The following is a 10142-nucleotide window of genomic DNA, read 5'->3' on the forward strand; positions in this document are numbered from 1 at the left end:
ATGATAATAATTAATACAAGATGAGTGAGAACATTAGACAAATTCACTAAGCTAAAATCATAATCTGAAATTCATAAGCTGAACTGTAAATGGGAAAATGTAAGCTGAAAGCTAATAATCCGGTCAATACTTAAAATTCACATCAAAATATACTACGTGTAATCATCTACTGATGATATGAAAGCTATAAAATTATATGCACATAAGCCGTCTGATCAACACTCTGTACACGGTCGTAGCCCCTCAGTTTACAAGATTAAAAAATATATAATCATCCTTATACACGGCTGTACCCCCTCAGTGTATAATAGGTACCCTTACACACGACCGTAGCCCCTCAGTGGATAAGAGTTACCCTTATAAACGGCTGTAGCCCCTCAGTGTATAAGGGTTAGATACATAACTCTAGTACACGACTGTAGCCCCTCAGTGTATAAGATGGAAACAACATAATCATCCTTATACATGGTCGTAGCCCTTCAGTCTATAGAAGTTAAATACATGACTCTAGTACATGGCCGTAGCCCCTCGGTACACTAGAGTAAGATAATCACATCAATTATTTAATGATAATTTCAAAGCAATCATGCTCATTTACTAATTCTCTAAAATAAGGCATTTCATGTAATTAACATGCTTCTATAAAATAAAAAGGAAATCTTCTTTTTGAAAACGTAGATTTTTCACTCACAGATCAATGAATAGCAATCTGGTTCAATTTTACCAGCCTTGCCTAGCTTTCACGTTACCACCTGACATACGATATAAAATAACTAATTTAACAACTTCCATACTAAGTATTTCTTAATACTAGTAATTGAATACTAAAACTTGCCTTCTCGATACTTGAATAATATTTTCCCCAATTTCCTTTAATCACTTCATGCTAATTCCACATTCTAGTGCATTTCTTAATAGCTAATCGATTACAATAATCTTCACTCCAAACATAAAAATAATTCCTTCTTTCAAACTAGTAAAATTAATAATCATAATTTAACCAATTTAATTTCCCATCTTGATCCATAAATTCATGCCTTCAAATGAGTATTTCATCCTTACAAATTTTCCCGTTAGCTAAACTCATTCAAAAGCCCAAATGAAAGTTCTAGGATTTTGCCCAAAATTGGTATTTCTTACCTTAGTGTAAATAGCATCTCCAATTCAAAAATATTGACTTGAAAACAAATATATTCCTTCCTTAAAATCTGAAAATTAAACAAATAAAATCAAAACTCTAAAAATTTAAGCATAAAACATACCATATCGTTTAAAGAAATTAGACAAATTGAAAATGAAATTGGAATAGCCACTACCTCTTTTTCCTTTCATTCCTTTTCTTCTTTCTCTCCTCTTTTCTTTCTCTTTTTCTCCTTCTTTCTGCCCTTTTTTTTCTATCCAATTCATTCTTCATCTCAAATTTCCACTTTCTTCAACACTCTTGAAGATGAGAAGAACTAAGGAAAACCCGAAGCTTAGAAAGAAAGGCCACGTCTTTCTTCTTCTTCTTCTTCTTCTTCTTTCCTTTTTCTTTTTTTTCTCCTCTTCCTCTCTTCTCGATTTTTCCAGACAGTGCCATTTCCTCTCTCTCTGTGTATATATTTGTGTAAATGAATTGGAAAGAAATGAGTTTTTAATGGGCCACAACTCAAATTTGCAAAATAAGTCCCTCTTCTCCAATTTAATATAACATTTAGTCCTTTCATTTTCCCATAATAAAAACTAAATCCTTGGATTCATTTATCATATCATTTCTTGCCCTCAAGTACTCCAAATTACAATCTAAGTCCCATGAAAATCATTTGTTCAACTTAAGTCCTTATTGGCGTTGACTTTGACTAGTCAACCTTTGATTTTTGACTAAGAAAAATTGGGTTATAATAGGTATGCCTTGAAAGATCCATTCTTCTAAAAGAGGTTTCTTTTAATCTAGTTGCTCTTACACTTGTGAGAATTAATTACTTCCATTTTCGAAAGTGTTTCGAGTTAGTATTTATTATAAGTCTTCTGAGAAAGGTTCGAACAACCTCTTCAACACAAACTTGTCATGAGGGAATGGTTCGGTCAGCCTTATTCACTAAGATCCTTCGTGGACCACTCATCTTTTCAAGTCCTATCTTCCACTTCTGGTATCGATGAGAATGCTCGATGAGTTATTAGATTGAGTGTGGCTGGATCAGAGTAATGTTAACTCTTAATATGGAGCGACGAAATGAATTAGTGTGGTCTTTGCACATAGGTCTCTTATGACGCACTATTTTTGCAATTTCTCCTTTCATATCTATTTTATTACCTCCTTTTTTTCACTCTCTTTTATTATCTGTAAATATCATTTTTTTCCCTTTGCCATTTTGTTGGCAATAGCTGAGTTGTTGAAGTGCCTACCTTACTTAGCAAGGGGTTGTTTTCTCTTAGTTTTGTTGGGTTATAAAGATGCTATAAAAGAATAGTGTAGAATTCTTAGTTGTAAGATCACGAATCGATGCTACGTTGAACCACATTAATTAAAAGCTTTATAACATAAGCAATCTACTAGACTTATCAAGCTGGAGTTGAGCTGAATTAGTTTGATTAGTTTGACAGTTTGTTAGTTGATTTCACGTGTCCACAATGTAGTGGTTTGTCCAGCTAGTTAGTTAGTTAGAATTTCTTCTATTTAAAACACATTGTCTTGTAAACGTTTTTCACTGATCAATAAACTTTCTTCTTCCATTACAATTTCAGTTCATCTAATTTCACTTGGGTCTATCTTTTGCAACATAAGTCAGATGACAAATGCATCATTCCCAGGTTCGTCAAAATGATTGAAACTTAGTTTCAAATGACCATCAAGAAGTTTAGATCAGACAATGCTCCAGAATTACAATTTGTTGAATTCTTCAATTCAAAGGGAGTTATCCACCAATTTTCTTGCGTGGAGAGGCCCGAACAATACTCGGTTGTTGAATGAAAACATCAATACATCCTTAATGTTGCTAGAGCATTATATTTTCAATCTCAAGTTCCTATTCAATTTTGGGGAGAATGTTTCCTTACCAATACATTTCTCATTAACCGAACACCTTTATCCATACTACAAAACAAATCCCCTTTTTCTATGCTATACAATTCCCCAGTTGACTACTCTATACCTAGAGTGTTTGGTTGTTTGTGTTTTGCCTCTACTCTACCATCCCAAAGATCAAAATTCCATCCCAGAACTAAGGCTTGTATCTTCCTTGGTTATCTCCCACGAATAAAGGGATATAGACTTTATGATATTGTGTCGAAAACCTTTATAATCTCCAGAGATGTTATATTTCATGAACAAGTTTTTCCTATCCATTCCATTTCCCAAAACTCAGACATCATTAATCCATTTCCTAACATTGTTTTACCAAAATCTCCTTTTGATACACCCAGCTACCATTCATCTGGTACACTACCCATTGCAGTTATAAATGATACTGCAAATGACTCCCATGAATCAAAGCCACATTTATCTCACAATAGTAGCCAACCATTGGAATGCACTAATGTCAGACGCTCATCTAGGATCAGCAACCCCCCATCATACCTTAGAGACTACCATTGTAATCTCTTAACAAATTCACCACAAAGGTCTAACAACTCCCCTTATCCTCTTTCAAATCACATCTCTTACAAATCATTTCTCCTACACATAAACATTACCTCCTCTCTATATCTTCTAACTTTGAGCCTCAATTTTACCACCAAGCTATGAAGTTCGAACATTGGCGAGATGCTATGGCATCTGAACTAGAAGCCATGGAATTAAACAAAACTTGGTCTGTTACAACTTTGCCCAAAGGAAAACATTCTATAGGCTGCAAGTGGGTTTACAAGATCAAGTATAAATCAGATGGCACTATAGATCGATACAAAGCCCGTTTGGTGACAAAGGGGTATACTCAACAAGAAGGGTTGGATTTTATTGAGACATTTTCTCCTGATGCCAAACTAGTGACTGTCAAAGTTCTGTTAGCAATAGCAGCAGCAAATAAATGGCATATCACTTAGTTAGATGTTAACAATGCCTTTTTCAATGGGGATCTATTCGAAGAAATTTACGTGGATTTACCAATGGGGTACAATAAGCAGGCCAATCTTGGTAAACAGGGGGAGCAATTGGTGTGTAAGCTTCACAAATCCATATACGGCTTGAAGCAAGCTTCACGACAATGGTTTTTCAAGTTCTCAAATTCACTCACTCATCATGGTTTTCATCAATCAAAGTCTGATTACTCTTTGTTCACAAAAGGGTCTGGCAAAACCTTTGTTGCTCTACTTGTATACGTGGATGATATCATTATTACCGGGTGTGATCAACAGGCAATTGAATCTCTGAAAACATTCTTGCATGGTTAATTCAAATTAAAGGATCTTGGACAATTAAAATACTTTTTAGGATTGGAGACTGCTCGGTCACAAAAGGCATCTTCCTATCGCAACGGCATTTCTAGCTTGTAAGCCTTCTACATTGCCCATGGATCCCAAAATTTGTCTCAGTTCCTTTGAGGGAGGACTTCTTGATGATGCATCACCATATAGAAGACTTATTTGGCGCTTGTTATACTTAACCATCTCAAGGCCGAATATCACATTTGCAGTCCACAAGTTAAGTCAGTTTGTGTCTCAACCTAGACAACCACATTTGGATGCAGCTCACCATCTCTTATGGTATATCAAATCTAATCCAGGCCAAGGACTTTAATTTCCAGTACAATGTTCCTTTCAGTTCAGAGCTTTTACAGATGTGGATTGGGGAGCTTGTCTTGATTCGAAGAAGTCTATTACTGGATTTTATGTGTTCATTGGAGATTCTTTGATTTCATGGAAAGCAAAGAAACAGACTACCATATCTAGATCTTCAGCTGAGGCAGAATACCGTGCATTCGCGTCCATAACTAGTGAGCTGGTTTGGCTCAACCAACTGCTTCATGATTTCAAGATTTCCACATCAGCACCTGCTTTGATTTTCTGCGATAACCAGGCGGCTATTCATATTGCATCTAATCCAATTTTCCACGAACGTACCAAAAACATAGAGATCGATTGTCATTTTGTGCATGACAAAGTCACTGATGGTTTTATCAAGTTGCTGCCTATTCGAACCCAGCATCAACTAGCTGATGTTTTTACAAAAGCATTACTAGCTTCTCTCTTATTTCCTTACTATTCAAGATGACTGTCATTAACCTACATAGTCCATCTTGAGGGGAAGTAACAGAAGCAATCTGCTGGACTCATCAAGCTGGAGCTAAGTTGGAGTTGAGCTTAATTAGTTTGATTAGTTTGACAGTTTGTTAGTTGATTCCACGTGTCCACAATATATTAGTTTGTACATCTAGTTAGTTAGTTAGAATTTCTTCTATTTATAACACATTGGCTTGTAAACGTTTTTCACTGATCAATAAACTTTCTTCTTCCATTACAATTTCAATTCATCTAATACTTTACTTCAAAGAAAGAAAGACATTATCAATTTATATTTGTAATCTACTTATTTTCTATCATGAAATTTAGAAAACACACACACACACACACACACACACATACACACACACAAAAGCAAGCAATTTTGGGACCATCTTGCTTCAATCCAAAGGAAAAAATAACAAAAACTGATAGTCTCTAACTTCTTCAATTCTTGCTATACCCCCAAGAATTGCAAGCCCAAAATATTCGCTGAAAATCACGACAGAAAAAGGAAATATGAGAGCAAAATCACAATACCCCATCAATCTTAGTGTTAGGTCTAAAGGTGTAATTGACGATTCTGTGGACAAAAGGACTAAACTGTAAATTTGTAAAAGTCAGGGACTCGATTGTAAAATATTATAAAAGCCAGGGACTTAGGATGCAATTTATCAAAGTTGTGTGGTAGGGACTAAGGTTTAAGTGTTAGGTTAAAATAAAGAACATGAAGTCGAAAGTTCGCTAGCTATTCACCTTGTCAGCGCTCGAGCGAGAAGAAGCAGAATGGACGTCGCTCGCTCTTCCCTCACTTGTCGCTCGAGCAACAGTGTTATATGGAAAATCGTATTTGCGATTTCTGGAAAGTTTGACATGGCCTAGGACTCCAAATTGCCCCAACTATAAATATAAAGGTCGTAAATAAAAATAAGGAGGTTGCTTCATCTAAACTGTAAATTTGTAAAAGTCAGGGACTCGATTGTAAAATATTATAAAAGCCAGGGACTTAGGATGCAATTTATCAAAGTTGTGTGGTAGGGACTAAGGTTTAAGTGTTAGGTTAAAATAAAGAACATGAAGTCGAAAGTTAGCTAGCTATTCACCTTGTTAGCGCTCGAGCGAGAAGAAGCAGAATGGACATCGCTCGCTCTTCCCTCACTTGTCGCTCGAGCGAGAAGAAGCAGAATGGACGTCGCTCGCTTCGTATTTGCGATTTCTGGAAAGTTTGACATGGCCTAGGACTCCAAATTGCCCCAACTATAAATATAAAGGTCGTAAATAAAAATAAGGAGGTTGCTTCATTGTGCTTTCATATTTGAACACTTTCATATCATTGTGAAGAGATCCAAGAACACAACCAACTGGAGATTTCATCAATCTTATTCTTGTGATCCGACAGCCAATATTTTGGGAAAAACATCATGTTTGTGAAGACAAAACATCGGTACTTCTTCATCTGTTGAGGAAGAGACTCTCTCAAAGGAAGATTGAGGGAGGTGGACGACAAGCGCAGGAACTGGACAAGAACAGAAGGTTCTTGGAATTCCACTTGGTGATACAATCAACTAAAGACTAGGAGGCTGTATTGAATAGTAGACTGGGCTACAGGTGGTAGATTGGGAAGCTAGCAGGAGACTAGTAGTGTCTACTGCAGTAGATCGTGAGACTGGAACAGCGAGTCTGATTGGGTACGGAGTTTGACAGAACTTGTACTGACTGAATTGGTATAGTGGAACTTACTGGCTTGGTCCCGGAGTTTTACCCACATTGGGATTTCTCCGTCATCATATCGTGAGTTGTGTTTCGTATTATGTTATTTACTTTACGCAAACCGGCAGTTCAACATAGGAATTAGCTGGACCGTATGTTTAATCACCTAGACAATTAATTAAAGTGACATGTTGCTTTGATTAGTCAATTCCGCAGTGAGGTCGAATAATAAATTGTTTGGAACGTAAACTTGGCAATATCTAAAAAATTGAATTTGACGTAACATAACGTTCTTCGTGAATTTTCAAGTGGTTGTAGAACGTTCCTTGAACTTTCACTTTGGATCATTCTGATTTATTTTTTCTTTCTCTTCCTTCCGCTCTTGATACTTAGATTGAATGTCTCATCTCCCCGGCATAACCCTTCATCAAAATCAGCAATTCAACCCGTGAATTCTGCAATATCTTTGATTTAAAAGATTGTTCCACACTTTCTTTGATTCCAACCTGCACGAAAATATTTCCTTCTTTAGCATATTATCTAGTTCAGTGTGCAACCGTAAACATAACCCACAAAAAACTTTTAAGGGAATCTCTGTCTCTTTACGAGTATTGTACCTTTTTCAAATTCTACTAATTCAGGTTGGTAGTAAGGGTCGAAGAAGGGCAATTACTCACTCGAGAAAAAGCCACCATGTAACTTCTTAGTCTTTGGCCTAGGCCATGACAGTTTCATGTGGACAGGACTCAACCACGGGGGACGAACAGTTTTCCTCAAAGAAGACAAGTCCTGGGTCGAGCAAATCAAGAAGCGACTACCAACCTTAGAGTCATATCATGTTACATAAGATACAACAGTAACTCAAGTTGATGAAATAATGGAGATTGGCATGAGAAAAGAATGTAAAGTTTTGGAAGATCCATGATTTTCAAAATGCAAACTTGCTCTAAAGGTGTTAGAAAAATACGGGTCGTGGGTCACCCATGTGAGATGACCCGACCCACAAGTTAGTAAAATGGTTGGAAGGAGTGGGTTGAATTTGGAATTCAAGCCTATGACTTCTTGCAACCTCCTTTTAACTCATACATAACTTCCATTGATGATGCTGTGGAAGACAGATATAAAATATGATGGCATAGAAAATAGTGAAAAAAATTCAGATGTAATTTCACACCAAAGTTGGAAAGCCCCAAGAACCACACTTTTGGGATGAAATCTCATGAAAATGGCACTTAGATTGTTGATAATAATCCCCTTCCATTGTGATCAGGATTGGGACCATTGGAGTACACGAAAATGCAAATTTTTGAGATTTAAAAGCAAAGTAATTCAACCTCAATTTTACGATTTCAAGTAAGTATCACCACTTGAAACTCGGTTATAAGCAGGCAAGCGCGTTTTACAAAAGGGATTGCCTAGTGAAATGTATGACATAGAATGAGATTTGATCATAGTGGATGTCCCAACGTGATACTTTGATGGGGCTCCTGGACGAATGAGTGCCATATACACTGTTGGATTTATGGCCAGGAATAAAAAAGATAGGGTGAAACTGATGTATTTGTGCACGACGTTGATAAAGTTGTGGAAGATAAATTCTCTAAGTCTTTTTGTCCCAAGTCATAGGACTCACTTAGGTAGACCTTTTTGTCCATAGAGTTTCATATTCTTCATTTTGTTTGGTTTTCTAGTGAATTTGGATTTGCATTTAGCAGATGAAATTAATGTTTATTGGTTTTATTTGATTTACGTATGTAATTTTTTAGTTATATTTATTTCATTTCTGATATGGGATACTTGAAATTGAATATCTGGAATTCCAATTGAAACAACTATTCTTTTCATTTTGCCAATCCAGTAATTGGGGATCTTGAACAACAAGGCTTATTATTATTTTTTCTTATTTTTACGAAAAAAGAAATAATAAAAGTGATTGGTGTTAAGGATCTAGGGTTGTTCATTGCAACTAAATCCCAACAATCTAAGTTTTTAACCAATTGTAAAATTTGTATCAACCATAGTATAACCACTAGAAAATCAGTCGTTCACCACTAAAATCAATGCCACAAGGAAAATAGCTGGCTTCTAGCAACATAAGATGGATTATTTTTGTTGCCATAGTCAATGAGACTCTCTCTAAAAATATACATAGCTGGCTCAATTTCTCTTCTTCTTTCACTGACTCCCTGCACAACTGCATCTTCTTGACCTCTTCCAAGACCTACATTATTACTGCCTTACAGCAAAAAAATGACAAAGAAAATGTTAAAAAACATGAACTCTGCTATTTGCTTTTCTTGTATCTCTTTGTTTTGTATGTAATGTAGAGAGAGCTAGAAGGTTTCAAGCGCGGTAAGGATGGGAGAAGGGTGAAACAACTTTTTCACTACAAAAGTCTATATGGAGCCACCCCAACTAAGTGTTAATTATATGCCTCAAAATTTGGTCAAAGATTTGGAAGATTGCATATTGGCCTTGGTTTTGGAAAGAACCAATTGGAACCCAGTGAAAAAGGAAAGGAAATTTTGTCTTGTGCCGTGTAACCCGTTTTTCCCTTTTCCTTTACTTGTTTTCAATAATTTCCATCTTTTGCCTATTTTTAGGGTTTGACTCATGTACTATAAATATATGACTCCTCTTTCAGTTTAGAAGAAGCCAATATTGTTGTGGCGTTGTATTCTCTCCACATTGTCAATTAATAATATATATTACCTCCGTGTTAATTCCTCTTTTTTTCTTCTTTACTTTACACCTTTATATATTTATTATATTGTTCCAATCCTTAATACTTTATATGGCGTCATTAACTTCATTCTTTACAACCCCTCGGTCCCAACACTAAGAAGTGTATTGAATATGTAGGTCTTATCATAAGTTCTAATCAGCGGTAAGTTTCTGGTTGGTAGTAAACAAGAAGGCCAACCTCGAAGGCCATGTAAGTGCAAGACATCTTATAGGAAGAGCTATAATTCATGGAGACAGACCATAGTTGTCAACTGGTTTTGAGGCCTTAAAAACCAACCATCTCAGTAGGAATTGGTACTAGATTTCTAATAACTTGTGCTAATATTAATAGGGTTTTAGTTTATTGGACTTGGTGCACCTCATGAGTTAATGCTCACTTTCTTCATGTGATAACGAACATGGGCCCTTTTACATTATAGGTGGAACCTTCAGCTCAACTCTATTCTCCAAAAAAAATTAAAAAAAAAAAAAAAAAAAAAGGGGGGGGGGGG

General features: G+C 36.0%; 1 pseudogene; it reads left to right on the forward strand.

Moving 5' to 3' along the window:
- Positions 1-5715: 5715 nt before the first annotated feature.
- Positions 5716-8532, forward strand: LOC111389534 (annotated as a pseudogene).
- Positions 8533-10142: the final 1610 nt, after the last annotated feature.

The sequence above is a fragment of the Olea europaea genome, unplaced genomic scaffold (genome assembly GCF_002742605.1).
Source record: "Olea europaea var. sylvestris unplaced genomic scaffold, O_europaea_v1 scaffold6, whole genome shotgun sequence".
Classification (NCBI taxonomy): Eukaryota; Viridiplantae; Streptophyta; class Magnoliopsida; order Lamiales; family Oleaceae; genus Olea; species Olea europaea.